Source organism: Oncorhynchus kisutch, unplaced genomic scaffold (assembly GCF_002021735.2).
Source record: "Oncorhynchus kisutch isolate 150728-3 unplaced genomic scaffold, Okis_V2 scaffold959, whole genome shotgun sequence".
Classification (NCBI taxonomy): Eukaryota; Metazoa; Chordata; class Actinopteri; order Salmoniformes; family Salmonidae; genus Oncorhynchus; species Oncorhynchus kisutch.
Window position 1 is genome coordinate 80674 of NW_022262904.1, and position 25423 is coordinate 106096.

At 42.1% G+C, this 25423-nt stretch overlaps 56 non-coding genes across 56 annotated transcripts; all 56 read right to left on the reverse strand.

Annotated features, from left to right (window-relative positions):
• Positions 1–377: 377 nt before the first annotated feature.
• Positions 378–449, reverse strand: trnaq-cug (transfer RNA glutamine (anticodon CUG)). The gene has a single exon. It is a non-coding gene; the product is annotated as a tRNA-Gln (tRNA).
• Positions 450–565: 116 nt separating this feature from the next.
• trnaq-uug (transfer RNA glutamine (anticodon UUG)) lies at positions 566–637 on the reverse strand. Its single transcript has one exon. It is a non-coding gene; the product is annotated as a tRNA-Gln (tRNA).
• A 413-nt stretch (positions 638–1050) lies between these two features.
• Positions 1051–1122, reverse strand: trnaq-cug (transfer RNA glutamine (anticodon CUG)). Its single transcript has one exon. It is a non-coding gene; the product is annotated as a tRNA-Gln (tRNA).
• A 114-nt stretch (positions 1123–1236) lies between these two features.
• Positions 1237–1308, reverse strand: trnaq-uug (transfer RNA glutamine (anticodon UUG)). Its single transcript has one exon. It is a non-coding gene; the product is annotated as a tRNA-Gln (tRNA).
• Positions 1309–1720: 412 nt separating this feature from the next.
• trnaq-cug (transfer RNA glutamine (anticodon CUG)) lies at positions 1721–1792 on the reverse strand. The gene has a single exon. It is a non-coding gene; the product is annotated as a tRNA-Gln (tRNA).
• A 115-nt stretch (positions 1793–1907) lies between these two features.
• trnaq-uug (transfer RNA glutamine (anticodon UUG)) lies at positions 1908–1979 on the reverse strand. Its single transcript has one exon. It is a non-coding gene; the product is annotated as a tRNA-Gln (tRNA).
• A 413-nt stretch (positions 1980–2392) lies between these two features.
• trnaq-cug (transfer RNA glutamine (anticodon CUG)) lies at positions 2393–2464 on the reverse strand. Its single transcript has one exon. It is a non-coding gene; the product is annotated as a tRNA-Gln (tRNA).
• A 115-nt stretch (positions 2465–2579) lies between these two features.
• On the reverse strand, positions 2580–2651 carry trnaq-uug (transfer RNA glutamine (anticodon UUG)). Its single transcript has one exon. It is a non-coding gene; the product is annotated as a tRNA-Gln (tRNA).
• Positions 2652–3252: 601 nt separating this feature from the next.
• Positions 3253–3325, reverse strand: trnaq-uug (transfer RNA glutamine (anticodon UUG)). The gene has a single exon. It is a non-coding gene; the product is annotated as a tRNA-Gln (tRNA).
• A 412-nt stretch (positions 3326–3737) lies between these two features.
• trnaq-cug (transfer RNA glutamine (anticodon CUG)) lies at positions 3738–3809 on the reverse strand. The gene has a single exon. It is a non-coding gene; the product is annotated as a tRNA-Gln (tRNA).
• A 117-nt stretch (positions 3810–3926) lies between these two features.
• trnaq-uug (transfer RNA glutamine (anticodon UUG)) lies at positions 3927–3998 on the reverse strand. The gene has a single exon. It is a non-coding gene; the product is annotated as a tRNA-Gln (tRNA).
• A 417-nt stretch (positions 3999–4415) lies between these two features.
• trnaq-cug (transfer RNA glutamine (anticodon CUG)) lies at positions 4416–4487 on the reverse strand. The gene has a single exon. It is a non-coding gene; the product is annotated as a tRNA-Gln (tRNA).
• Positions 4488–5095: 608 nt separating this feature from the next.
• Positions 5096–5166, reverse strand: trnaq-cug (transfer RNA glutamine (anticodon CUG)). Its single transcript has one exon. It is a non-coding gene; the product is annotated as a tRNA-Gln (tRNA).
• Positions 5167–5282: 116 nt separating this feature from the next.
• Positions 5283–5354, reverse strand: trnaq-uug (transfer RNA glutamine (anticodon UUG)). The gene has a single exon. It is a non-coding gene; the product is annotated as a tRNA-Gln (tRNA).
• A 411-nt stretch (positions 5355–5765) lies between these two features.
• trnaq-cug (transfer RNA glutamine (anticodon CUG)) lies at positions 5766–5837 on the reverse strand. Its single transcript has one exon. It is a non-coding gene; the product is annotated as a tRNA-Gln (tRNA).
• Positions 5838–7134: 1297 nt separating this feature from the next.
• Positions 7135–7206, reverse strand: trnaq-cug (transfer RNA glutamine (anticodon CUG)). Its single transcript has one exon. It is a non-coding gene; the product is annotated as a tRNA-Gln (tRNA).
• Positions 7207–7321: 115 nt separating this feature from the next.
• On the reverse strand, positions 7322–7393 carry trnaq-uug (transfer RNA glutamine (anticodon UUG)). The gene has a single exon. It is a non-coding gene; the product is annotated as a tRNA-Gln (tRNA).
• Positions 7394–7806: 413 nt separating this feature from the next.
• On the reverse strand, positions 7807–7878 carry trnaq-cug (transfer RNA glutamine (anticodon CUG)). The gene has a single exon. It is a non-coding gene; the product is annotated as a tRNA-Gln (tRNA).
• A 115-nt stretch (positions 7879–7993) lies between these two features.
• Positions 7994–8065, reverse strand: trnaq-uug (transfer RNA glutamine (anticodon UUG)). Its single transcript has one exon. It is a non-coding gene; the product is annotated as a tRNA-Gln (tRNA).
• A 413-nt stretch (positions 8066–8478) lies between these two features.
• Positions 8479–8550, reverse strand: trnaq-cug (transfer RNA glutamine (anticodon CUG)). Its single transcript has one exon. It is a non-coding gene; the product is annotated as a tRNA-Gln (tRNA).
• A 603-nt stretch (positions 8551–9153) lies between these two features.
• trnaq-cug (transfer RNA glutamine (anticodon CUG)) lies at positions 9154–9225 on the reverse strand. Its single transcript has one exon. It is a non-coding gene; the product is annotated as a tRNA-Gln (tRNA).
• Positions 9226–9340: 115 nt separating this feature from the next.
• Positions 9341–9412, reverse strand: trnaq-uug (transfer RNA glutamine (anticodon UUG)). Its single transcript has one exon. It is a non-coding gene; the product is annotated as a tRNA-Gln (tRNA).
• A 412-nt stretch (positions 9413–9824) lies between these two features.
• On the reverse strand, positions 9825–9896 carry trnaq-cug (transfer RNA glutamine (anticodon CUG)). The gene has a single exon. It is a non-coding gene; the product is annotated as a tRNA-Gln (tRNA).
• Positions 9897–10701: 805 nt separating this feature from the next.
• On the reverse strand, positions 10702–10774 carry trnak-uuu (transfer RNA lysine (anticodon UUU)). Its single transcript has one exon. It is a non-coding gene; the product is annotated as a tRNA-Lys (tRNA).
• A 412-nt stretch (positions 10775–11186) lies between these two features.
• On the reverse strand, positions 11187–11258 carry trnaq-cug (transfer RNA glutamine (anticodon CUG)). Its single transcript has one exon. It is a non-coding gene; the product is annotated as a tRNA-Gln (tRNA).
• A 115-nt stretch (positions 11259–11373) lies between these two features.
• trnaq-uug (transfer RNA glutamine (anticodon UUG)) lies at positions 11374–11445 on the reverse strand. The gene has a single exon. It is a non-coding gene; the product is annotated as a tRNA-Gln (tRNA).
• A 412-nt stretch (positions 11446–11857) lies between these two features.
• On the reverse strand, positions 11858–11929 carry trnaq-cug (transfer RNA glutamine (anticodon CUG)). Its single transcript has one exon. It is a non-coding gene; the product is annotated as a tRNA-Gln (tRNA).
• A 114-nt stretch (positions 11930–12043) lies between these two features.
• On the reverse strand, positions 12044–12115 carry trnaq-uug (transfer RNA glutamine (anticodon UUG)). Its single transcript has one exon. It is a non-coding gene; the product is annotated as a tRNA-Gln (tRNA).
• Positions 12116–13460: 1345 nt separating this feature from the next.
• Positions 13461–13533, reverse strand: trnaq-cug (transfer RNA glutamine (anticodon CUG)). The gene has a single exon. It is a non-coding gene; the product is annotated as a tRNA-Gln (tRNA).
• Positions 13534–13647: 114 nt separating this feature from the next.
• trnaq-uug (transfer RNA glutamine (anticodon UUG)) lies at positions 13648–13718 on the reverse strand. The gene has a single exon. It is a non-coding gene; the product is annotated as a tRNA-Gln (tRNA).
• A 429-nt stretch (positions 13719–14147) lies between these two features.
• Positions 14148–14219, reverse strand: trnaq-cug (transfer RNA glutamine (anticodon CUG)). Its single transcript has one exon. It is a non-coding gene; the product is annotated as a tRNA-Gln (tRNA).
• Positions 14220–14402: 183 nt separating this feature from the next.
• Positions 14403–14474, reverse strand: trnaq-cug (transfer RNA glutamine (anticodon CUG)). The gene has a single exon. It is a non-coding gene; the product is annotated as a tRNA-Gln (tRNA).
• A 113-nt stretch (positions 14475–14587) lies between these two features.
• trnaq-uug (transfer RNA glutamine (anticodon UUG)) lies at positions 14588–14658 on the reverse strand. The gene has a single exon. It is a non-coding gene; the product is annotated as a tRNA-Gln (tRNA).
• Positions 14659–15385: 727 nt separating this feature from the next.
• trnaq-cug (transfer RNA glutamine (anticodon CUG)) lies at positions 15386–15456 on the reverse strand. Its single transcript has one exon. It is a non-coding gene; the product is annotated as a tRNA-Gln (tRNA).
• A 114-nt stretch (positions 15457–15570) lies between these two features.
• trnaq-uug (transfer RNA glutamine (anticodon UUG)) lies at positions 15571–15641 on the reverse strand. The gene has a single exon. It is a non-coding gene; the product is annotated as a tRNA-Gln (tRNA).
• Positions 15642–16303: 662 nt separating this feature from the next.
• On the reverse strand, positions 16304–16374 carry trnaq-cug (transfer RNA glutamine (anticodon CUG)). Its single transcript has one exon. It is a non-coding gene; the product is annotated as a tRNA-Gln (tRNA).
• Positions 16375–16977: 603 nt separating this feature from the next.
• On the reverse strand, positions 16978–17049 carry trnaq-cug (transfer RNA glutamine (anticodon CUG)). Its single transcript has one exon. It is a non-coding gene; the product is annotated as a tRNA-Gln (tRNA).
• A 301-nt stretch (positions 17050–17350) lies between these two features.
• Positions 17351–17423, reverse strand: trnaq-uug (transfer RNA glutamine (anticodon UUG)). The gene has a single exon. It is a non-coding gene; the product is annotated as a tRNA-Gln (tRNA).
• Positions 17424–17840: 417 nt separating this feature from the next.
• On the reverse strand, positions 17841–17912 carry trnaq-cug (transfer RNA glutamine (anticodon CUG)). Its single transcript has one exon. It is a non-coding gene; the product is annotated as a tRNA-Gln (tRNA).
• Positions 17913–18027: 115 nt separating this feature from the next.
• trnaq-uug (transfer RNA glutamine (anticodon UUG)) lies at positions 18028–18099 on the reverse strand. Its single transcript has one exon. It is a non-coding gene; the product is annotated as a tRNA-Gln (tRNA).
• Positions 18100–18769: 670 nt separating this feature from the next.
• Positions 18770–18840, reverse strand: trnaq-cug (transfer RNA glutamine (anticodon CUG)). Its single transcript has one exon. It is a non-coding gene; the product is annotated as a tRNA-Gln (tRNA).
• Positions 18841–18954: 114 nt separating this feature from the next.
• Positions 18955–19027, reverse strand: trnaq-uug (transfer RNA glutamine (anticodon UUG)). Its single transcript has one exon. It is a non-coding gene; the product is annotated as a tRNA-Gln (tRNA).
• A 411-nt stretch (positions 19028–19438) lies between these two features.
• Positions 19439–19509, reverse strand: trnaq-cug (transfer RNA glutamine (anticodon CUG)). The gene has a single exon. It is a non-coding gene; the product is annotated as a tRNA-Gln (tRNA).
• A 309-nt stretch (positions 19510–19818) lies between these two features.
• On the reverse strand, positions 19819–19889 carry trnaq-uug (transfer RNA glutamine (anticodon UUG)). Its single transcript has one exon. It is a non-coding gene; the product is annotated as a tRNA-Gln (tRNA).
• Positions 19890–20565: 676 nt separating this feature from the next.
• Positions 20566–20637, reverse strand: trnaq-cug (transfer RNA glutamine (anticodon CUG)). The gene has a single exon. It is a non-coding gene; the product is annotated as a tRNA-Gln (tRNA).
• Positions 20638–20752: 115 nt separating this feature from the next.
• Positions 20753–20824, reverse strand: trnaq-uug (transfer RNA glutamine (anticodon UUG)). Its single transcript has one exon. It is a non-coding gene; the product is annotated as a tRNA-Gln (tRNA).
• A 415-nt stretch (positions 20825–21239) lies between these two features.
• On the reverse strand, positions 21240–21312 carry trnak-cuu (transfer RNA lysine (anticodon CUU)). The gene has a single exon. It is a non-coding gene; the product is annotated as a tRNA-Lys (tRNA).
• A 116-nt stretch (positions 21313–21428) lies between these two features.
• Positions 21429–21500, reverse strand: trnaq-uug (transfer RNA glutamine (anticodon UUG)). Its single transcript has one exon. It is a non-coding gene; the product is annotated as a tRNA-Gln (tRNA).
• A 734-nt stretch (positions 21501–22234) lies between these two features.
• On the reverse strand, positions 22235–22306 carry trnaq-cug (transfer RNA glutamine (anticodon CUG)). The gene has a single exon. It is a non-coding gene; the product is annotated as a tRNA-Gln (tRNA).
• A 114-nt stretch (positions 22307–22420) lies between these two features.
• On the reverse strand, positions 22421–22492 carry trnaq-uug (transfer RNA glutamine (anticodon UUG)). The gene has a single exon. It is a non-coding gene; the product is annotated as a tRNA-Gln (tRNA).
• Positions 22493–23225: 733 nt separating this feature from the next.
• On the reverse strand, positions 23226–23297 carry trnaq-cug (transfer RNA glutamine (anticodon CUG)). The gene has a single exon. It is a non-coding gene; the product is annotated as a tRNA-Gln (tRNA).
• A 114-nt stretch (positions 23298–23411) lies between these two features.
• Positions 23412–23483, reverse strand: trnaq-uug (transfer RNA glutamine (anticodon UUG)). Its single transcript has one exon. It is a non-coding gene; the product is annotated as a tRNA-Gln (tRNA).
• Positions 23484–24152: 669 nt separating this feature from the next.
• trnaq-cug (transfer RNA glutamine (anticodon CUG)) lies at positions 24153–24224 on the reverse strand. The gene has a single exon. It is a non-coding gene; the product is annotated as a tRNA-Gln (tRNA).
• A 115-nt stretch (positions 24225–24339) lies between these two features.
• Positions 24340–24411, reverse strand: trnaq-uug (transfer RNA glutamine (anticodon UUG)). The gene has a single exon. It is a non-coding gene; the product is annotated as a tRNA-Gln (tRNA).
• A 668-nt stretch (positions 24412–25079) lies between these two features.
• On the reverse strand, positions 25080–25151 carry trnaq-cug (transfer RNA glutamine (anticodon CUG)). The gene has a single exon. It is a non-coding gene; the product is annotated as a tRNA-Gln (tRNA).
• Positions 25152–25266: 115 nt separating this feature from the next.
• Positions 25267–25338, reverse strand: trnaq-uug (transfer RNA glutamine (anticodon UUG)). Its single transcript has one exon. It is a non-coding gene; the product is annotated as a tRNA-Gln (tRNA).
• Between the last annotated feature and the right edge of the window lie 85 nt (positions 25339–25423).

A 25423-nucleotide genomic window follows, 5' to 3' on the forward strand; every position in this document is an offset into this window, starting at 1 on the left:
TTCTGCGTGTAATTAGCAACAGCGGACTGTCGTTCCTTCACGTGCTGCAAATACTTTCAACTGACAACAATATTTGGACAGCTATATTCTATTTCCACGAGGCAAATTAATTGACATGGTAGTATCGTCCAAGATTTAAACTCGGATTGTAGGATTCAGAGTCCTGAGTGATAACCTTTACAGCATAGAACCCTGTAGTCAATACTCTGTTTCCTGGCCAGAAACGGTGTCAACTACCAGGCACTCATAGTATGCGTTTACCGTAGGCTAGCCATTCGTGCGTAACAAGAGTGCTATCGACTCCCACCCACTTGTTCTCTTTCACGCAACTATTTAAAAGTTGACAGGGGAGGAGTGTGTCACTGCAAAATCAAGGTAGGTCCTACCGAGATTTGAACTCGGATCGCAGGATTCAGAGTCCTGAGTGCTAACCATTACACCATAGAACCCTATACAGCAGTATTTATTGTAGAGTTCCGATTTTCCTGTCATTTGTACACCGGAATAAACATCAGATTATGAGGTTTTTGGTTGGCCATGTGAATAATTCAGCACCAAAATAGGAAGGTTCTACCGAGATTTGAACTCGGATCACTGGATTCAAAGTCCAGAGTGCTAACCATTACACCATAGAACCATATTCTAAATCCACATGGAAATTTGAAAAAAAAAATTCTGCGTGTAATTAGCAACAGCGGACCTGTCGTTCCTTCACGTGCTGCAAATACTTTCAACTGACAACAATATTTGGACAGCATATTCTATTTCCACGAGGCAAATTAATTGACATGGTAGTATCGTCCAAGATTTAAACTCGGATTGTAGGATTCAGAGTCCTGAGTGATAACCTTTACAGCATAGAACCCTTGTAGTCAATACTCTGTTCCTGGCCAGAAACGGTTGTCAACTACCAGGCACTCATAGTATGCGTTTACCGTAGGCTAGCCATTCGTGCGTAACAAGAGTGCTTATCGACTCCCACCCACTTGTTTCTTTCACCAACTATTTAAAAGTTGACAGGGGAGGAGTGTGTCACTGCAAAATCAAGGTAGGTCCTACCGAGATTTGAACTCGGATCGCAGGATTCAGAGTCCTGAGTGCTAACCATTACACCATAGAACCCTATACAGAGTATTTATTGTAGAGTTCCGATTTCCTGTCATTTGTACACCGGATAAACATCAGATTATGAGGTTTTTGGTTGGCCATGTGAATAATTCAGCACCAAAAATAGGAAGGTTCTACCGAGATTTGAACTCGGATCACTGGATTCAAAGTCCAGAGTGCTAACCATTACACCATAGAACCATATTCTAAATCCACATGGAAATTGAAACAAAAAAATCTGCGTGTAATTAGCAACAGCGGACTGTCGTTCCTTCACGTGCTGCAAATACTTTCAACTGACAACAATATTTGGACAGCTATATTCTATTTCCACGAGGCAAATTAATTGACATGGTAGTATCGTCCAAGATTTAAACTCGGATTGTAGGATTCAGAGTCCTGAGTGATAACCTTTACAGCATAGAACCCTGTAGTCAATACTCTGTTTCCTGGCCAGAAACGGTGTCAACTACCAGGCACTCATAGTATGCGTTTACCGTAGGCTAGCCATTCGTGCGTAACAAGAGTGCTTATCGACTCCCACCCACTTGTTTCTTTCACGCAACTATTTAAAAGTTGACAGGGGAGGAGTGTGTCACTGCAAAATCAAGGTAGGTCCTACCGAGATTTGAACTCGGATCGCAGGATTCAGAGTCCTGAGTGCTAACCATTACACCATAGAACCCTATACAGAGTATTTATTGTAGAGTTCCGATTTTCCTGTCATTTGTACACCGGATAAACATCAGATTATGAGGTTTTTGGTTGGCCATGTGATAATTCAGCACCACAAAATAGGAAGGTTCTACCGAGATTTGAACTCGGATCACTGGATTCAAAGTCCAGAGTGCTAACCATTACACCATAGAACCATATTCTAAATCCACATGGAAATTGAAAAAAAAAATTCTGCGTGTAATTAGCAACAGCGGACTGTCGTTCCTTCACGTGCTGCAAATACTTTCAACTGACAACAATATTTGGACAGCTATATTCTATTTCCACGAGGCAAATTAATTGACATGGTTAGTATCGTCCAAGATTTAAACTCGGATTGTAGGATTCAGAGTCCTGAGTGATAACCTTTACAGCATAGAACCCTGTAGTCAATACTCTGTTTCCTGGCCAGGAAACGGTGTCAACTACCAGCACTCATAGTATGCGTTTACCGTAGGCTAGCCATTCGTGCGTAACAAGAGTGCTTATCGACTCCCACCCACTTGTTTCTTTCACGCAACTATTTAAAAGTTGACAGGGGAGGAGTGTGTCACTGCAAAATCAAGGTAGGTCCTACCGAGATTTGAACTCGGATCGCAGGATTCAGAGTCCTGAGTGCTAACCATTACACCATAGAACCCTATACAGAGTATTTATTGTAGAGTTCCGATTTTCCTGTCATTTGTACACCGGAATAAACATCAGATTATGAGGTTTTGGTTGCCATGTGAATAATTCAGGCACCAAAAATAGGAAGGTTCTACCGAGATTTGAACTCGGATCACTGGATTCAAAGTCCAGAGTGCTAACCATTACACCATAGAACCATATTCTAAATCCACATGGAAATTGAAAAAAAAAATTCTGCGTGTAATTAGCAACAGCGGACTGTCGTTCCTTCACGTGCTGCAAATACTTTCAACTGACAACAATATTTGGACAGCCTAATTCTATTTCCACGAGGCAAATTAATTGACATGGTAGTATCGTCCAAGATTTAAACTCGGATTGTAGGATTCAGAGTCCTGAGTGATAACCTTTACAGCATAGAACCCTGTAGTCAATACTCTGTTTCCTGGCCAGAAACGGTGTCAACTACCAGGCACTCATAGCTATGCGTTTACCGTAGGCTAGCCATTCGTGCGTAACAAGAGTGCTTATCGACTCCCACCACTTGTTTCTTTCACGCAACTATTTAAAGTTGACAGGGGAGGAGTGTTGTCACTGCAAAATCAAGGTAGGTCCTACCGAGATTTGAACTCGGATCGCAGGATTCAGAGGTCCTGAGTGCTAACCATTACACCATAGAACCCTATACAGAGTATTTATTGTTAGAGTTCCGATTTTCCTGTCATTTGTACACCGGAATAAACATCAGATTATGAGGTTTTTGGTGGCCATGTGAATAATTCAGCACCAAAAATAGGAAGGTTCTACGAGATTTGAACTCGGATATCACTGGATTCAAAGTCCAGAGTGCTAACCATTACACCATAGAACCATATTCTAAATCCACATGGAATTGAAAAAAAAAAATCTGCGTGTAATTAGCAACAGCGGACTGTCGTTCCTTCACGTGCTGCAACATACTTCAACTGACACAATATTTGGACAGCTATATTCTATTTCCACGAGGCAAATTAATTGACCATGGTAGTATCGTCCAAGATTTAAACTCGGATTGTAGGATTCAGAGTCCTGAGTGATAACCTTTACAGCATAGACCCTGTAGTCAATACTCTGTTTCCTGGCCAGAAACGGCTGTCAACTACCAGGCACTCATAGTATGCTTTTACCGTAGGCTAGCCATTCGTGCGTAACAAGAGTGCTTATCGACTCCCACCCACTTGTTTTCTTTCACGCAACTATTTAAAAGTTGACAGGGGAGGAGTGTGTCACTGCAAAATCAAGGTAGGTCCTACCGAGATTTGAACTCGATCGACAGGATTCAGAGGCCTGAGTGCTAACCATTACACCATAGAACCCATACAGAGTATTTATTGTAGAGTTCCGATTTTCCTGTCATTTGTACACCGGATAAACATTCAGATTATGAGGTTTTTGGTTGGCCATGTGAAATAATTCAGCACCAGAAAATAGGAAGGTTCTACCGAGATTTGAACTCGGATCACTGGATTCAAAGTCCAGAGTGGCTACCATTACACCATAGAACCATATTCTAAATCCACATGGAAATTGAAAAAAAAAATTCTGCGTGTAATTAGCAACAGCGGACTGTCGCTTCCTTCACGTGCTGCAAAATACTTTCAACTGACAACAATATTTGGACAGGCTATATTCTATTTCCACGAGGCAAATTAATTGACATGGTAGTATCGTACCAAGATTTAAACTCGGATTGTAGGATTCAGAGTCCTGAGTGCTAACCTTTACAGCATAGAACCCTGTAGTCAATACTCTGTTTCCTGGCCACAGAAACGGTGTCAACTACCAGGCACTCATAGTATGCGTTTACCGTAGGCTAGCCATTCGTGCGTAACAAGAGTGCTTATCGACTCCCACCACTTGTTCTTTCACGCAACTATTTAAAAGTTGACAGGGGAGGAGTGTGTCAATTGCAAAATCAATGTAGGTCCTACCGAGATTTGAACTCAGATCGCAGGATTCAGAGTCCTGAGTGCTAACCATTACACCATAGAACCCTATACAGAGTATTTATTGTCAAGGTCCGATTTCCTGTCAATTTGTACACCGGAATAAACTTCAGTTATGAGGTTTTTGGTGGCCATGTGGAAATAATTCGCGCACCAAAACTAGGAAGGTTCTACCGAGATTTGAACTCGGATCACTGGATTCAAAGTCACAGGTAGTGCTCACCATTACACCCATAGAACCATATTCTAAATCCACATTGAAATTGAAAAAAAAAAATCTGCGTGTAATTAGCAACAGCGGACTGTCGTTCCTTCACGGTGCTGCAAACTACTTTCAAACTGACAACAATATTTGGACAGCTATATTCTATTTCCACGAGGCAAATTAATTGACATGGTAGTATCGTCCAAGATTAACTCGGATTGTAGGTATCAGAGTCCTGAGTGATAACCTTTACAGCATAGAACCCCTGTAGTCAATACTCTGTTCCTGGCCAGAAACGGTGCTGTCAACTACCAGGCACTCATAGTATGCGTTTACCGTAGGCTAGCCATTCGTGCGTAACAAGACGTGCTTATCGACTCCCACCCACTTGTTTCTTTCACGCAACTATTAAAGTTGACAGGGGAGGAGTGTGTCACTGCAAAATCACGGTAGGTCCTACGAGATTTGAACTCGGATCGCAGGATTCAGAGTCCTGAGTGCTAACCATTACACCATAGAACCCTATACAGAGTAATTTATCTGTAGAGTCCGATTTTTCCTGTCATTTGTACACCGGATAAACATCAGATTATGAGGTTTTTGGTTGGCCATGTGAATAATTCAGCACCAAAATAGGAAGGTTCTACCGAGATTTGAACTCGGATCACTGGATTCAAAGTCCAGAGTGCTAACCATTACACCATAGAACCATATTCTAAATCCACATGGCAAATTGAAAAAAAAAAATTCTGCGTGTAATTAGCAACAGCGACTGTCGTTCCTTCACGTGCTGGCAAAATACTTTCAACTGACAACAATATGTTGGACAGCTATATTCTATTTCCACGAGGCAATTAATTGACATGGTACGTATCGTCCAGATTTAAACTCGGATTGGTCGGATTCAGAGTCCTGAGTGATACCTTTACAGCATAGAACCCTGTAGTCAATACTCTGTTTCCTGGCCAGAAACGGTGTCAACTACAGGCACTCAAGTATTGCGTTTACGTAGGCTTAGCCATTCGTGCGTACAAGAGTGCTTATCGACTCCCCACCACTTGTTTCTTTCCACGAAACTATTTAAGTTGACAGGGGAGGAGTGTGTCACTGCAAATCAAGGGAGGTCCTACCGAGATTTGAACTCGGATCGCAGGATTCAGAGTCCTGAGTGCTAACCATTACACCATAGAACCTATACAGAGTATTTATGTAGAGTCCGATTTTCCTGTCATTTGTCCACCGGATAAACATCAGATTATGAGGTTTTTGGTTGGCCATGTGAATAATTCAGCACCAAAAATAGGAAGGTGTCTCTACCGAGATTTGAACTCGGATCACTGGATTCAAAGTCCCGAGTGCTAACCATTACACCCTAGACCCATATTCTAAATCCACATGAAATTGAAAAAAAAAAATTCTGCGTGTAATAGCACACACGGGACTGTCGTTCCTTCACGTGCTGCATATACTTTCAACTGACAACAATATTTGGACAGCTATATTCTATTTCACGAGGCAAATTATTGACATGGTAGTATCGTCCAAGTATTTAAACTCGGATTGTAGGATTCAGAGTCCTGAGTGATCACCTTTACAGCATAGATCCCTGTAGTCAATACTCTGTTTCTGGCCGAAACGGCTTTTCGTTCTGTCAACTACCAGGCACTCATGTATGCGTTTTACCGTGGCTAGCCATTCGTGCGTAACAAGAGTGCTTATCGACCTCCCACCCACTTGTTCTTTCACGCAAATATTAAAAGTTGACAGGGGGAGGAGTGTGTTGTCACTGCAAAATCAACGGTAGGTTCTACCGAGATTTGAACTCGAGATCGCAGGCTTCAGAGTCCTGAGTGCATAGACCATTACCCACCATAGACACCCTATACAGAAGTATTTATTGTAGAGTTCCGATTTTCCTGTCATTTTGTACCCGGATCAACATCAGGATTATGAGGTTTTTTTGGTTGGACCCTGGTGAATAATATCCGCACCAAAAATAGGAAGGTTCTCACGCGATTTCGAACTCGGATCACTGGGATTTCAAAGTCGCGAGTGCTACCCATTACACCATAGAACCATATTCTAAATCCACATGGAAATTGAAAAAAAAAAATTCTGCGTGTAATTAGCAACAGCGGACTGTCGTTCCTTCACGTGCTGCAAATACTTTCAACTGACAACAATATTTGGACAGCTATATTCTATTTCCACGAGGCAAATTAATTGACATGGTAGTATCGTCCAAGATTTAAACTCGGATTGTAGGATTCAGAGTCCTGAGTGATAACCTTTACAGCATAGAACCCTGTAGTCAATACTCTGTTTCCTGGCCAGAAACGGTGTCAACTACCAGGCACTCATAGTATGCGTTTACCGTAGGCTAGCCATTCGTGCGTAACAAGAGTGCTTATCGACTCCCACCCACTTGTTTCTTTCACGCAACTATTTAAAAGTTGACAGGGGAGGAGTGTGTCACTGCAAAATCAAGGTAGGTCCTACCGAGATTTGAACTCGGATCGCAGGATTCAGAGTCCTGAGTGCTAACCATTACACCATAGAACCCTATACAGAGTATTTATTGTAGAGTTCCGATTTTCCTGTCATTTGTACACCGGATAAACATCAGATTATGAGGTTTTTGGTTGGCCATGTGAATAATTCAGCACCAAAAATAGGAAGGTTCTACCGAGATTTGAACTCGGATCACTGGATTCAAAGTCCAGAGTGCTAACCATTACACCATAGAACCATATTCTAAATCCACATGGAAATTGAAAAAAAAAAATTCTGCGTGTAATTAGCAACAGCGGACTGTCGTTCCTTCACGTGCTGCAAATACTTTCAACTGACAACAATATTTGGACAGCTATATTCTATTTCCACGAGGCAAATTAATTGACATGGTAGTATCGTCCAAGATTTAAACTCGGATTGTAGGATTCAGAGTCCTGAGTGATAACCTTTACAGCATAGAACCCTGTAGTCAATACTCTGTTTCCTGGCCAGAAACGGTGTCAACTACCAGGCACTCATAGTATGCGTTTACCGTAGGCTAGCCATTCGTGCGTAACAAGAGTGCTTATCGACTCCCACCCACTTGTTTCTTTCACGCAACTATTTAAAAGTTGACAGGGGAGGAGTGTGTCACTGCAAAATCAAGGTAGGTCCTACCGAGATTTGAACTCGGATCGCAGGATTCAGAGTCCTGAGTGCTAACCATTACACCATAGAACCCTATACAGAGTATTTATTGTAGAGTTCCGATTTTCCTGTCATTTGTACACCGGATAAACATCAGATTATGAGGTTTTTGGTTGGCCATGTGAATAATTCAGCACCAAAAATAGGAAGGTTCTACCGAGATTTGAACTCGGATCACTGGATTCAAAGTCCAGAGTGCTAACCATTACACCATAGAACCATATTCTAAATCCACATGGAAATTGAAAAAAAAAAATTCTGCGTGTAATTAGCAACAGCGGACTGTCGTTCCTTCACGTGCTGCAAATACTTTCAACTGACAACAATATTTGGACAGCTATATTCTATTTCCACGAGGCAAATTAATTGACATGGTAGTATCGTCCAAGATTTAAACTCGGATTGTAGGATTCAGAGTCCTGAGTGATAACCTTTACAGCATAGAACCCTGTAGTCAATACTCTGTTTCCTGGCCAGAAACGGTGTCAACTACCAGGCACTCATAGTATGCGTTTACCGTAGGCTAGCCATTCGTGCGTAACAAGAGTGCTTATCGACTCCCACCCACTTGTTTCTTTCACGCAACTATTTAAAAGTTGACAGGGGAGGAGTGTGTCACTGCAAAATCAAGGTAGGTCCTACCGAGATTTGAACTCGGATCGCAGGATTCAGAGTCCTGAGTGCTAACCATTACACCATAGAACCCTATACAGAGTATTTATTGTAGAGTTCCGATTTTCCCTGTCATTTGTACACCGGATAAACATCAGATTATGAGGTTTTTGGTTGGCCATGTGAATAATTCAGCACCAAAAATAGGAAGGTTCTACCGAGATTTGAACTCGGATCACTGGATTCAAAGTCAGAGGTGCTAACCATTACACGCATAGAACCATATTCTAAATCCACATGGAAATTGAAAAAAAAAAATTCTGCGATTGTAATTAGCAACAGCGGACTGTCGTTCCTTCACGTGCTGCAAATACTTTCAACTGACAACAATATTTGGAGAGCTATATTCTATTTCCACGAGGCAAATTAATTGACATGGTAGTATCGTCCAAGATTTAAACTCGGATTGTAGGATTCAGAGTCCTGAGTGATAACCTTTACAGCATAGAACCCTGTAGTCAATACTCTGTTTCCTGGCCAGAAACGGTGTCAACTACCAGGCACTCATAGTATGCGTTTACCGTAGGCTAGCCATTCGTGCGTAACAAGAGTGCTTATCGACTCCCACCCACTTGTTTCTTTCACGCAACTATTTAAAGTTGACAGGGGAGGAGTGTGTCACTGCAAAATCAAGGTAGGTCCTACCGAGATTTGAACTCGGATCGCAGGATTCAGAGTCCTGAGTGCTAACCATTACACCATAGAACCCTATACAGAGTATTTATTGTAGAGTTCCGATTTTCCTGTCATTTGTACACCGGATAAACATCAGATTATGAGGTTTTTGGTTGGCCATGTGAATAATTCAGCACCAAAAATAGGAAGGTTCTACCGAGATTTGAACTCGGATCACTGGATTCAAAGTCCAGAGTGCTAACCATTACACCATAGAACCATATTCTAAATCCACATGGAAATTGAAAAAAAAAATTCTGCGTGTAATTAGCAACAGCGGACTGTCGTTCCTTCACGTGCTGCAAATACTTTCAACTGACAACAATATTTGGACAGCTATATTCTATTTCCACGAGGCAAATTAATTGACATGGTAGTATCGTCCAAGATTTAAACTCGGATTGTAGGATTCAGAGTCCTGAGTGATAACCTTTACAGCATAGAACCCTGTAGTCAATACTCTGTTTCCTGGCCAGAAACGGTGTCAACTACCAGGCACTCATAGTATGCGTTTACCGTAGGCTAGCCATTCGTGCGTAACAAGAGTGCTTATCGACTCCCACCCACTTGTTTCTTTCACGCAACTATTTAAAAGTTGACAGGGGAGGAGTGTGTCACTGCAAAATCAAGGTAGGTCCTACCGAGATTTGAACTCGGATCGCAGGATTCAGAGTCCTGAGTGCTAACCATTACACCATAGAACCCTATACCAGAGTATTTAATTTGTAGAGCTCCGATTTTCCTTGTTCCATTTGTACACCGGAATAAACATCAGATTTATGAGGTTTTTGGTCTTTGGCCAGTGAATAATTCAGCACCAAAATAGGAAGGTCTACCGGAGATTTGAACTCGGATCATCCACTGGATTCAAAGTACCAGTGCTAACCATTACACCCATAGAACCATATTCTAAATCCACATGGGAATTGAAAAAAAAAAATTCTGCGGTAATTAGCAACAGCGGACTGTCGTTGCCTCACGTGCTGCAAATACTTTTCAACTGACAACAATATTTGGCCAGCTATATTCTATTTCCACGAGGCAAATTTAATACATGTTTAGGATCTGTCCAAGGATTTAAACTCGGATTGTAGGATTCAGAAGTCCTGAGTGATAACCTTTACAGCATAGAACCCTTGTAGTCAATACTCTGTTTCCCTGGCCAGAAACCGGTGTCAACTACCAGGCCACTCATAGTATGCGTTACCGTAGGCTAGCCATTCGTGCGTAACAAGAGTGCTTATCGACTCCCACCCCACTTGTTTCTTTCACGCAACTATTTTAAAGTTGACAGGGAGGAGTGTGTCACTGCAAATCAAGTAGGTCCATACCGAGATTTGAACTCGGATCGCAGGATTCAGAGTCCTGAGTGCTAACCATTACACATAGAACCCTATACAGAGTATTTATTGTAGAGTTCCGATTTTCCTGTCATTTGTACACGGATTAAACATCAGATTATGAGGTTTTTGGTTGGCCATGTGAATAATTCAGCACCAAAAATAGGAAGGTTTCTACCGAGATTTGAACTCGGATCACTGGATTCAAAAGTCCAGAGTGCTAACCATTACACCATAGAACCATATTCTAAATCCACATGGAAATTTGAAAAAAAAATTCTGCGTGTAATTAGCAACAGCGGACTGTCGTTCCTTCACGTGCTGCAAATACTTTTCAACTGACAACATATTTGGACGAGCTATATTCTATTTCCACGAGGCAAATTAATTGACATGGTAGTATCGTCCAAGATTTAAACTCGGATTGTAGGATTCAGAGTCCTGAGTGATAACCTTTACAGCATAGAACCCTGTAGTCAATACTCTGTTTCCTGGCCAGAAACGGTGTCAACTACCAGGCACTCATAGTATGCGTTTACCGTAGGCTAGCCATTCGTGCGTAACAAGAGTGCTTATCGACTCCCACCCACTTGTTTCTTTCACGCAACTATTTTAAAGTTGACAGGGGAGGAGTGTGTCACTGCAAATCAAGGTAGGTCCTACCGAGATTTGAACTCGGATCGCAGGATTCAGAGTCCTGAGTGCTAACCATTACACCATAGAACCCTATACAGAGTATTTATTGTAGAGTTCCGATTTTCCTGTCATTTGTACACCGGATAAACATCAGATTATGAGGTTTTTGGTTGGCCATGTGAATAATTCAGCACCAAAAATAGGAAGGTTCTACCGAGATTTGAACTCGGATCACTGGATTCAAAGTCCAGAGTGCTAACCATTACACCATAGAACCATATTCTAAATCCACATGGAAATTGAAAAAAAAAAATTCTGCGTGTAATTAGCAACAGCGGACTGTCGTTCCTTCACGTGCTGCAAATACTTTCAACTGACAACAATATTTGGACAGCTATATTCTATTTCCACGAGGCAAATTAATTGACATGGTAGTATCGTCCAAGATTTAAACTCGGATTGTAGGATTCAGAGTCCTGAGTGATAACCTTTACAGCATAGAACCCTGTAGTCAATACTCTGTTCCTGGCCAGAAACGGTGTCAACTACCAGGCACTCATAGTATGCGTTTACCGTAGGCTAGCCATTCGTGCGTAACAAGAGTGCTTATCGACTCCCACCCACTTGTTTCTTTCACGCAACTATTTTAAAGTTGACAGGGGAGGAGTGTGTCACTGCAAAATCAAGGTAGGTCCTACCGAGATTTGAACTCGGATCGCAGGATTCAGAGTCCTGAGTGCTAACCATTACACCATAGAACCCTATACAGAGTATTTATTGTAGAGTTCCGATTTTCCTGTCATTTGTACACCGGATAAACATCAGATTATGAGGTTTTGGTTGGCCATGTGAATAATTCAGCACCAAAAATAGGAAGGTTCTACCGAGATTTGAACTCGGATCACTGGATTCAAAGTCCAGAGTGCTAACCATTACACCATAGAACCATATTCTAAATCCACATGGAAATTGAAAAAAAAAAATTCTGCGTGTAATTAGCAACAGCGGACTGTCGTTCCTTCACGTGCTGCAAATACTTTCAACTGACAACAATATTTGGACAGCTATATTCTATTTCCACGAGGCAAATTAATTGACATGGTAGTATCGTCCAAGATTTAAAACTCGGATTGTAGGATTCAGAGTCTGAGTGTAACCTTTACAGCATGAACCCTGGAGTCCAATACTCTGTTTCCTGGCCAGAAACGGTGTCAACTCCAGGCACTCATAGTAATGGGCGTTTACCGTAGCTTAAGCCATTCGTGCGTAACAAGAGTGCTTATCGACTCCCCACCCACTGTTCTTTCAACGCAACTATTTACATTGACAGGGGAAGAGTGTGTCACTGCAAAATCAAGGTAGGTCCTACCGAATTTGAACTCGATCGCAGGATTTCAGAGTCCTAGTGATAACTTACATCCCAGCATAGAACCTGTAGTCAATGACTCTGTTTCCTGGCAGAAACGGTGTAAACTACCAGGCACTCATAGTAATGCGTTTACCGTAGCTAGCCATTCGGCGTAACAAGCGTGTTATCGACTCCGCCCCACTTGTTTCTTTCACGCAAGCTATTTAAAAGTTGACAGGGGAGGATTGTGTCACTGCAAATCAAGGGGAGTCTGAACTCGGATCGCAGGATTCAGAGTACCTGAGTGCTAACCATTAACACCATGAAACCCTATACAGAGTATTATTGTAGAGTTCCGATTTTCCTGGTCATTTGTACACCGGATAAACATCAGATTTAACTGAGGTTTTTGTGTTGGGCCATGTGTAATAAGTTCAGCACGCAAAAATAGGAAGGTTCTACCGAGATTTGAACTCGGATCACTGGATTCAAAGTACAGAGGTGCTAACCAATTACACCATAAGAACCATATTCTAAATCCAAATGGAAATTGGAAAAAAAAAAATTCTAGCCGTGTAATTAGCAACCGCGGACTGTCGTTCCTTCACGGTGCTGCAAATACTTTCAACTGACACAATATTGGACAGCTATATTCTCTTTCCACGAGGCAAATTAATTGACATGGTAGTATCGTCCAAGATTTAAACTCGGATTGTAGGATTCAGAGTCCTGAGTGATAACCTTTACAGCATAGAACCCTGTAGTCAATACTCTGTTTCCTGGCCAGAAACGGTGTCAAACTACCAGGCACTCATAGTATGCGTTTACCGTAGGCTAGCCCATTCGTGCGTAACAAGAGTGCTTATCGACTCCCACCCACTTGTTTCTTCACGCAACTATTTTAAAGTTGACAGGGGAGGAGTGTGTCACTGCAAAATCAAGGTAGGTCCTACCGAGATTTGAACTCGGATCGCAGGATTCAGAGTCCTGAGTGCTAAACCATTACACCATAGAACCCTATACAGAGTATTTATTGTAGAGTTCCGATTTTCCTGTCATTTGTACACCGGATAAACATCAGATTATGAGGTTTTTTGTTGGCCATGTGAATAATTCAGCCCAAAAATAGGAAGGTTCTACCGAGATTTGAACTCGATCACTGGATTCAAAGTCCAGAGTGCTAACCATTACACCATAGAACCATATTCTAAATCCACATGGAAATTGAAAAAAAAAAATCTGCGTGTAATTAGCAACAGCGGACTGTCGTTCCTTCACGTGCTGCAAATACTTTCAACTGACAACAATATTTGGACAGCTATATTCTATTTCCACGAGGCAATTAATTGACATGGTAGTATCGTCCAAGATTTAAATTGGATTGTTGGATTATGAGAGATTTAAACTCGATTGTGATTCAGAGTCCTGAGTGTACCTTTAGCATAGAACCCTGTAGTCAATTTTCTGTTTCCTTGCCAGAACGGTGTCAACTACCAGGCACACTCATAGTATGCGTTTACCGTAGGCTAGCCATTCGCGTAACAGAGTGCTTATCGACTCCCACCCACTTGTTTCTTTCACGCAACTATTTAAAGTTGACAGGGAGGAGTGTGTCACTGCAAAATCAAGGTAGGTCCTACCGAGATTTGAACTCGGATCGCAGGATTCAGAGTCCTGAGTGATAACCTTTACAGCATAGAACCCTGTAGTCAATACTCTGTTTCCTGGCCAGAAACGTTGTCAACTACCAGGCACTCATAGTATGCGTTTACCGTAGGCTAGCCATTCGTGCGTAACAAGAGTGCTTATCGACTCCCACCCACTTGTTTCTTTCACGCAACTATTTTAAAGTTGACAGGGGAGGAGTGTGTCACTGCAAATCAGGTAGGTCCTACCGAGATTTGAACTCGGATCGCAGGATTCAGAGTCCTGAGTGCTAACCATTACACCATAGAACCCTATACAGAGTATTTATTGTAGAGTTCCGATTTTCCTGTCATTGTACACCGGATAAACATCAGATTATGAGGTTTTTGTTGGCCATGTGAATAATTCAGCACCAAAAATAGGAAGGTTCTACGAGATTTGAACTCGGATCACTGGATTCAAAGTCCAGAGTGCTAACCATTACACCATAGAACCATATTCTAAATCCACATGGAAATTGAAAAAAAAAATCTGCGTGTAATTAGCAACAGCGGACTGTCGTTCCTTCACGTGCTGCAAATACTTTCAACTGACAACAATATTTGGACAGCTATATTCTATTTCCACGAGGAAATTAATTGACATGGTAGTATCGTCCAAGATTTAAACTCGGATTGTAGGATTCAGAGTCCTGAGTGATAACCTTTACAGCATAGAACCCTGTAGTCAATACTCTGTTTCCTGGCCAGAAACGGTGTCAACTACCAGGCACTCATAGTATGCGTTTACCGTAGGCTAGCCATTCGTGCGTACCAGAGTGTTCTCATGACTCCCACCCACTTGTTTCTTTCACGCAACTATTTAAAAGTGACAGGGGAGGAGTGCTTTCGACTCCCCCCACTTGTTTCTTTCACGCAACTATTTTAAAGTTGACATGGGAGGAGTGTGTCACTGCAAAATCAAGGTAGGTCCTACCGAGATTTGAACTCGGATCGCAGGATTCAGAGTCCTGAGTGATAACCTTTACAGCATTGAACCCTGTAGTCAATACTCTGTTTCCTGGCCAGAAACGGTGTCAACTACCAGGCACTCATAGTATGCGTTTACCGTAGGCTAGCCATTCGTGCGTAACAAGAGTGCTTATCGACTCCCACCCACTTGTTTCTTTCACGCAACTATTTTAAAGTTGACAGGGAGGAGTGTGTCACTGCAAAATCAAGGTAGGTCCTACGAGATTTGAACTCGGATCGCAGGATTCAGAGTCCTGAGTGCTAACCATTACACCATAGAACCTATACAGAGTATTTATTGTAGAGTTCCGATTTTCCTGTCATTTGTACACCGGATAAACATCAGATTATGAGGTTTTTGGTTGGCCATGTGAATAATTCAGCACCAAAAATAGGAAGGTTCTACGAGATTTGAACTCGGATCACTGGATTCAAAGTCCAGAGTGCTAACCATTACACCATAGAACCATATTCTAAATCCACATGGAAATTGAAAAAAAAAAAAATGCTGTAATTAGCAACAGCGGACTGTCGTTCCTTCACGTGCTGCAAATACTTTCAACTGACAACAATATTTGGACAGCTATATTCTATTTCCACGAGGCAAATTAATTGACATGGTAGTATCGTCCAAGATTTAAACTCGGATTGTAGGATTCAGAGTCCTGAGTGATAACCTTTACAGCATAGAACCCTGTAGTCAATACTCTGTTTCCTGGCCAGAAACGGTGTCAACTACCAGGCACTCATAGTATGCGTTTACCGTAGGCTAGCCATTCGTGCGTAACAAGAGTGCTTATCGACTCCCACCCACTTGTTTCTTTCACGCAACTATTTAAAGTTGACAGGGGAGGAGTGTGTCACTGCAAAATCAAGGTAGGTCCTACCGAGATTTGAACTCGGATCGCAGGATTCAGAGTCCTGAGTGATAACCTTTACAGCATTGAACCCTGTAGTCAATACTCTGTTTCCTGGCCGAAACGGTGTCACTACCAGGCACTCATAGTATGCGTTTACCGTAGGCTAGCCATTCGTGCGTAACAGAGTGCTTATCGACTCCCACCCCTTGTTTCTTCCACGCAACTATTTGAAAGTTGACAGGGGAGGATGTGTCACTGCAAAATCAAGGTAGGTCCTACCGAGATTTGAACTCGATCGCAGGATTCAGAGTCCTGAGTGCTAACCATTACACCATAGAACCCTTATAAGAGTATTATTGTAGAGTTCCGATTTTCCTGTCATTTGTACACCGGAGAAACATCCAGATTATGAGGTTTTTGGTTGGCCATGTGAATAATTCAGCCAGTCACCAAAATAGGAAGGTTCTACCCGAGATTTGAACTCGGATCACTGGATTCAAAGTCAGCAGAGTGCTAACCATTACACCAGAGAACGCTCTATCGCTAAAGTCCACATGGAAATTGAAAAAAAAAATCTGCCTGTAATTAGCAACAGCGGACTGTTCGTTCCTTCACGGTGCTGCAAATACTTTCAACTGACAACAATATTTGGACAGCTATATTCTATTTCCACGAGGCAAATTAATTGAATGGTAGGTATCGTCCAAGATTTAACTCGATTGTAGGATCAGAGTCCGCGATGATACCTTTCCAGCATAGAACCCTGTAGTCAATACTCTGTTTCCTGGCCAGAAACGTGTCAACTACCAGCACTCATAGTATGCGTTTACCGTAGGCTAGCCATTCGTGCGTAACAGAGTGCTTATCGACTCCCACCCACTTGTTTCTTTCACGCAACTATTTTAAAGTTGACAGGGGAGGAGTGTGTCCTGCAAAATCAAGGTAGGTCCTACCGAGATTTGAACTCGGATCGCAGGATTCAGAGTCCTGAGTGCTAACCATTACACCATAGAACCCTATACAGTATTTATTGTAGAGTTCCCGATTTTCCTGTCATTTGTACACCGGATAACATCAGATTATGAGTTTTTGGTTGGCCATGTGAATAATTCAGCACCAAATAGGAGGTTCCTACCGAGATTTGAACTCGGATCACTGGATTCAAATCCAGAGTGCTAACCATTACACCATAGAACCATATTCTAAATCCACATGGAAATTGAAAAAAAAAATCTGATTTTCCTGTCATTTGTACACGGATAAACATCAGATTATGAGTTTTTGGTTGGCCATGTAAAATTCGCACCCAACATAGGAAGGTTCTACCGGAGATTTGAACTCGGATCACTGGATTCAAAGTCCAGAGTGCTAACCATTACACCATAGAAACATATTCTAAACTCCACAATGGAAATTGAAAAAAAAAAATTCTGAGCTGTAATTAGCACAGCGGACTGTCGTTCCTTCACGTGCTGCAAATACTTTCAACTGACAACAATATTTTGGACAGAGCTATATTCTATTTCCACGAGGCAAATTAATTGACATGGTAGTATCGTCCAAGATTTAACTCGGATTGTAGGATTCAGAGTCCTGAGTGATAACCTTTAGCAGCATAGAACCCTGTAGTCAATACTCTGTTTCCTGGTCCAGAAACGGTGTCAACTACCAGGCACTCATAGTATGCGTTTACCGTAGGCTAGCCATTCGTGCGTAACAAGAGTGCTTATCGACTCCCACCCACTTGTTCTTTCACGCAACTATTTTAAGTTGACAGGGGAGGAGTGTGTCACTGCAAAATCAAGGTAGGTCCTACCGAGATTTGAACTCGGATCGCAGGATTCAGAGTCCTGAGTGCTAACCATTACACCATAGAACCCTATACAGAGTATTTATTGTAGAGTTCCGATTTTCCTGTCATTTGTACACCGGATAAACATCAGATTATGAGGTTTTTGGTTGGCCATGTGAATAATTCAGCACCAAAAATAGGAAGGTTCTACCGAGATTTGAACTCGGATCACTGGATTCAAAGTCCAGAGTGCTAACCATTACACCATAGAACCATATTCTAAATCCACATGGAAATTGAAAAAAAAAAAATCTGCGTGTAATTAGCAACAGCGGACTGTCGTTCCTTCACGTGCTGCAAATACTTTCAACTGACAACAATATTTGGACAGCTATATTCTATTTCCACGAGGCAAATTAATTGACATGGTAGTATCGTCCAAGATTTAAACTCGGATTGTAGGATTCAGAGTCCTGAGTGATAACCTTTACAGCATAGAACCCTGTAGTCAATTTTCTGTTTCCTGGCCAGAAAACGGTGTCAACTACCAGGCACTCATAGTATGCGTTTACCGTAGGCTAGCCATTCGTGCGTAACAAGAGTGTTTATCGACTCCCACCCACTTGTTTCTTTCACGCAACTATTTAAAAGTTGACAGGGAGGAGTGTGTCACTGCAAAATCAAGGTAGGTCCTACCGAGATTTGAACTCGGATCGCAGGATTCAGAGTCCTGAGTGATAACCTTTACAGCATTGAACCCTGTAGTCAATACTCTGTTTCCTGGCCAGAAACGGTGTCAACTACCAGGCACTCATAGTATGCGTTTACCGTAGGCTAGCCATTCGTGCGTAACAAGAGTGCTTATCGACTCCCACCCACTTGTTTCTTTCACGCAACTATTTTAAAGTTGACACGGGAGGAGTGTGTCACTGCAAAATCAAGGTAGGTCCTACCGAGATTTGAACTCGGATCGCAGGATTCAGAGTCCTGAGTGCTAACATTACACCATAGAACCCTATACAGAGTATTTATTGTAGAGTTCCGATTTTCCTGTCATTTGTACACCGGATAAACATCAGATTATGAGGTTTTGGTTGGCCATGTGAATAATTCAGCACCAAAAATAGGAAGGTTCTACCGAGATGTTGAACTCGGATCACTGGATTCAAAGTCCAGAGTGCTAACCATTACACCATAGAACCATATTCTAAATCCACATGGAAATTGAAAAAAAAAATTCTGCGTGTAATAGCAACAGCGGACTGTCGTTCCTTCACGTGCTGCAAATACTTCAACTGACAACATATTTGGACAGCTATATTTCTATTTCCACGAGGCAAATTAATTGACATGGTAGTATCGTCCAAGATTTAAACTCGGATTGTAGGATTCAGAGTCCTGAGTGATAACCTTTACAGCATAGAACCCTGTAGTCAATACTCTGTTTCCTGGCCAGAAACGGTGTAACTACCAGGCACTCATAGTATGCGTTTACCCGTAGGCCTAGCCATTCGTGCGTAACAAGAGTGCTTATCGACTCCCACCCACTTGTTTCTTTCACGCAACTATTTTAAAGTTGACAGGGGAGGAGTGTGTCACTGCAAAATCAAGGTAGGTCCTACGAGATTTGAACTCGGATCGCAGGATTCAGAGTCCTGAGTGCTAACCATTACACCATAGAACCCTATACAGAGTATTTATTGTAGAGTTCCGATTTTCCTGTCATTTGTACACCGGTATATAACCATCAGATTATGAGGTTTTTGGTTGGCCATGTGAATAATTCAAGCCACCAAAAATAGGAAGGTTCTACCGAGATTTGAAACTCGCGATCACTGGATCAAAGTCCAGAGTGCTAACCATTACACCATAGAACCCTATACAGAGTATTTATTGTAGAGTTCCGATTTTCCTGTCATTTGTACACCGGATAAACATCAGATTATGAGGTTTTTGGTTGGCCATGTGAATAATTCAGCATCCAAAAATAGGAAGGTTCTACCGAGATTGAACTCGGATCACTGGATTCAAAGTCCAGAGTGCTAACCATTACACCATAGAACCATATTCTAAATCCACATGGAAATTGAAAAAAAAAAATTCTGCGTGTAATTAGCAACAGCGGACTGTCGTTCCTTCACGTGCTGCAAATACTTTCAACTGACAACACTATTTGGACAGCTATATTCTATTTCCACGAGGCAAATTAATTGACATGGTAGTATCGTCCAAGATTTAAAACTCGGATTGTAGGATTCAGAGGCCTGAGTGATAACCTTTACAGCATAGAACCCCTGTAGGTCAATACTCTGTTTCCTGGCCAGAAACGGTGTCAACTACCAGGCACTCATAGTATGCGTTTACCGTAGGCTAGCCATTCGTGCGTAACAAGAGTGTTTATCGACTCCCACCCACTTGTTTCTTTCACGCAACTATTTAAAAGTTGACAGGGGAGGAGTGTGTCACTGCAAAATCAAGGTAGGTCCTACCGAGATTTGAACTCGGATCGCAGGATTCAGAGTCCTGAGTGATAACCTTTACAGCATTGAACTCTGTAGTCAATACTCTGTTTCCTGGCCAGAAACGGTGTCAACTACCAGGCACTCATAGTATGCGTTTACCGTAGGCTAGCCATTCGTGCGTAACAAGAGTGCTTATCGACTCCCACCCCCACTTGTTTCTTTCACGCAACTATTTTAAAGTTGACAGGGGAGGAGTGTGTCACTGCAAAATCAAGGTAGGTCCCTACCGAGATTTGAACTCGGATCGCAGGATTCAGAGTCCTGAGTGCTAACCATTACACCATAGAACCCTATACAGAGTATTTATGTAGAGTTCCGATTTTCCTGTCATTTGTACACCGGATAAACATCAGATTATGGAGGTTTTTGGTTGGCCATGTGAATAATTCAGCACCAAAAATAGGAAGGTTCTACCGAGATTTGAACTCGGATCACTGGATTCAAAGTCCAGAGTGCTAACCATTACACCATAGAACCATATTCTAAATCCACATGGAAATTGAAAAAAAAAAAATCTGCGTGTAATTAGCAACAGCGGACTGTCGTTCCTTCACGTGCTGCAAATACTTTCAACTGACAACAATATTTGGACAGCTATATTCTATTTCCACGAGGCAAATTAATTGACATGGTAGTATCGTCCAAGATTTAAACTCGGATTGTAGGATTCAGAGTCCTGAGTGATAACCTTTACAGCATAGAACCCTGTAGTCAATACTCTGTTTCCTGGCCAGAAACGGGTGTCAACTACCAGGCACTCATAGTATGCGTTTACCGTAGGCTAGGCCATTCGTGCGTAACAAGAGTGCTTATCGACTCCCACCCACTTGTTTCTTTCACGCAACTATTTTAAAGTTGACAGGGGAGGAGTGTGTCACTGCAAAATCAAGGTAGGTCCTACCGAGATTTGAACTCGGATCAAAGGATTCAAGAGTCCTGAGTGCTAACCATTACACCATAGAACCTATACAGAGTATTTATTGTAGAGTTCCGATTTTCCTGTCATTTGTACACCCGGATAAACATCAGATTATGAGGTTTTTTGGTTGGCCATGTGAATAATTCAGCACCAAAAATAGGAAGGTTCTACCGAGATTTGAACTCGGATCACTGGATTCAAAGTCCAGAGTGCTAACCATTACACCATAGAACCATATTCTAAATCCACATGGAAATTGAAAAAAAAAAAATCTGCGTGTAATTAGCAACAGCGGACTGTCGTTCCTTCACGTGCTGCAAATACTTTCAACTGACAACAATATTTGGACAGCTATATTCTATTTCCACGAGGCAAATTAATTGACATGGTAGTATCGTCCAAGATTTAAACTCGGATTGTAGGATTCAGAGTCCTGAGTGATAACCTTTACAGCATAGAACCCTGTAGTCAATTTTCTGTTTCCTGGCCAGAAACGGTGTCAACTACCAGGCACTCATAGTATGCGTTTACCGTAGGCTAGCCATTCGTGCGTAACAAGAGTGTTTATCGACTCCCACCCACTTGTTTCTTTCACGCAACTATTTAAAAGTTGACAGGGGAGGAGTGTGTCACTGCAAAATCAAGGTAGGTCCTACTGAGATTTGAACTCGGATCGCAGGATTCAGAGTCTGAGTGATACCTTTACAGCATTGAACCCTGTAGTCAATACTCTGTTTTCCTGGCCAGAAACTGGTGTCAACTACCAGGCACTCATAGTATGCGTTTACCGTAGGCTAGCCATTCGTGCGTAACAAGAGTGTTTATGGACTCCCACCCACTTGTTTCTTTCACGCAACTATTTAAAAGTTGACAGGGGAGGAGTGCTTATCGACTCCCACCCACTTGTTTCTTTCACGCAACTATTTTAAAGTTGACAGGGGAGGAGTGTGTCACTGCAAAATCAAGTTAGGTCCTACCGAGATTTGAACTCAGATCGCAGGATTCAGAGTCCTGAGTGCTAACCATTACACCATAGAACCCTATACAGAGTATTTATTGTAGAGTTCCGATTTTCCTGTCATTTGTACACCGGATAAACATCAGATTATGAGGTTTTTGGTTGGCATGTGATTAATTCAGCACCAAAAATAGGAAGGTTCTACCGAGATTTGAACTCGGATCACTGGATTCAAAGTCCAGAGTGCTAACCATTACACCATAGAACCATATTCTAAATCCACCATGGAAATTGAAAAAAAAAAATCTGCCTGTAAATAGCAACAGCGGACTGTCGTTCCTTCACGTGCTGCAAATACTTTCAACTGACAACAATATTTGGACAGCTATATTCTATTTCCACGAGGCAAATTAATTGACATGGTAGTATCGTCCAAGATTTAAACTCGGATTGTAGGATTCAGAGTCCTGAGTGATAACCTTTACAGCATAGAACCCTGTAGTCAATACTCTGTTTCCTGGCCAGAAACGGTGTCAACTACCAGGCACTCATAGTATGCGTTTACCGTAGGCTAGCATTCGTGCGTAACAAGAGTGCTTATCGACTCCCACCCACTTGTTTCTTTCACGCAACTATTTAAAAGTTGACAGGGGAGGAGTGTGTCACTGCAAAATCAAGGTAGGTCCTACTGAGATTTGAACTCGGATCGCAGGATTCAGAGTCCTGAGTGATAACCTTTACAGCATTGAACCCTGTAGTCAATACTCTGTTTCCTGGCCAGAAACGGTGTCAACTACCAGGCACTCATAGTATGCGTTTACCGTAGGCTAGCCATTCGTGCGTAACAAGAGTGTTTATGGACTCCCACCCACTTGTTTCTTTCACGCAACTATTTAAAAGTTGACAGGGGAGGAGTGCTTATCGACTCCCACCCACTTGTTTCTTTCACGCAACTATTTTAAAGTTGACAGGGGAGGAGTGTGTCACTGCAAAATCAAGTTAGGTCCTACCGAGATTTGAACTCAGATCGCAGGATTCAGAGTCCTGAGTGCTAACCATTACACCATAGAACCCTATACAGAGTATTTATTGTAGAGTTCCGATTTTCCTGTCATTTGTACACCGGATAAACATCAGATTATGAGGTTTTTGGTTGGCCATGTGATTAATTCAGCACCAAAATAGGAAGGTTCTACCGAGATTTGAACTCGGATCACTGGATTCAAAGTCCAGAGTGCTAACCATTACACCATAGAACCATATTCTAAATCCACATGGAAATTGAAAAAAAAAAATCTGCCTGTAAATAGCAACAGCGGACTGTCGTTCCTTCACGTGCTGCAAATACTTTCAACTGACAACAATATTTGGACAGCTATATTCTATTTCCACGAGGCAAATTAATTGACATGGTAGTATCGTCCAAGATTTAAACTCGGATTGTAGGATTCAGAGTCCTGAGTGATAACCTTTACAGCATAGAACCCTGTAGTCAATACTCTGTTTCCTGGCCAGAAACGGTGTCAACTACCAGGCACTCATAGTATGCGTTTACCGTAGGCTAGCCATTCGTGCGTAACAAGAGTGCTTATCGACTCCCACCCACTTGTTTCTTTCACGCAACTATTTAAAAGTTGACAGGGGAGGAGTGTGTCACTGCAAAATCAAGGTAGGTCCTACCGAGATTTGAACTCGGATCGCAGGATTCAGAGTCCTGAGTGATAACCTTTACAGCATTGAACCCTGTAGTCAATACTCTGTTTCCTGGCCAGAAACGGTGTCAACTACCAGGCACTCATAGTATGCGTTTACCGTAGGCTAGCCATTCGTGCGTAACAAGAGTGCTTATCGACTCCCACCCACTTGTTTCTTTCACGCAACTATTTTAAAGTTGACAGGGGAGGAGTGTGTCACTGCAAAATCAAGGTAGGTCCTACCGAGATTTGAACTCGGATCGCAGGATTCAGAGTCCTGAGTGCTAACCATTACACCATAGAACCCTATACAGAGTATTTATTGTAGAGTTCCGATTTTCCTGTCATTTGTACACCGGATAAACATCAGATTATGAGGTTTTTGGTTGGCCATGTGAATAATTCAGCACCAAAAATAGGAAGGTTCTACCGAGATTTGAACTCGGATCACTGGATTCAAAGTCCAGAGTGCTAACCATTACACCATAGAACCATATTCTAAATCCACATGGAAATTGAAAAAAAAAAATCTGCGTGTAATTAGCAACAGCGGACTGTCGTTCCTTCACGTGCTGCAAATACTTTCAACTGACAACAATATTTGGACAGCTATATTCTATTTCCACGAGGCAAATTAATTGACATGGTAGTATCGTCCAAGATTTAAACTCGGATTGTAGGATTCAGAGTCCTGAGTGATAACCTTTACAGCATAGAACCCTGTAGTCAATTTTCTGTTTCCTGGCCAGAAACGGTGTCAACTACCAGGCACTCATAGTATGCGTTTACCGTAGGCTAGCCATTCGTGCGTAACAAGAGTGTTTATCGACTCCCACCCACTTGTTTCTTTCACGCAACTATTTAAAAGTTGACAGGGGAGGAGTGTGTCACTGCAAAATCAAGGTAGGTCCTACCGAGATTTGAACTCGGATCGCAGGATTCAGAGTCCTGAGTGATAACCTTTACAGCATTGAACCCTGTAGTCATACTCTGTTTCCTGGCCAGAAACGGTGTCAACTACCAGGCACTCATAGTATGCGTTTACCGTAGGCTAGCCATTCGTGCGTAACAAGAGTGCTTATCGACTCCCACCCACTTGTTTCTTTCACGCAACTATTTTAAAGTTGACAGGGGAGGAGTGTGTCACTGCAAAATCAAGGTAGGTCCTACCGAGATTTGAACTCGGATCGCAGGATTCAGAGTCCTGAGTGCTAACCATTACACCATAGAACCCTATACAGAGTATTTATTGTAGAGTTCCGATTTTCCTGTCATTTGTACACCGGATAAACATCAGATTATGAGGTTTTTGGTTGGCCATGTGAATAATTCAGCACCAAAAATAGGAAGGTTCTACCGAGATTTGAACTCGGATCACTGGATTCAAAGTCCAGAGTGCTAACCATTACACCATAGAACCATATTCTAAATCCACATGGAAATTGAAAAAAAAAAATTCTGCGTGTAATTAGCAACAGCGGACTGTCGTTCCTTCACGTGCTGCA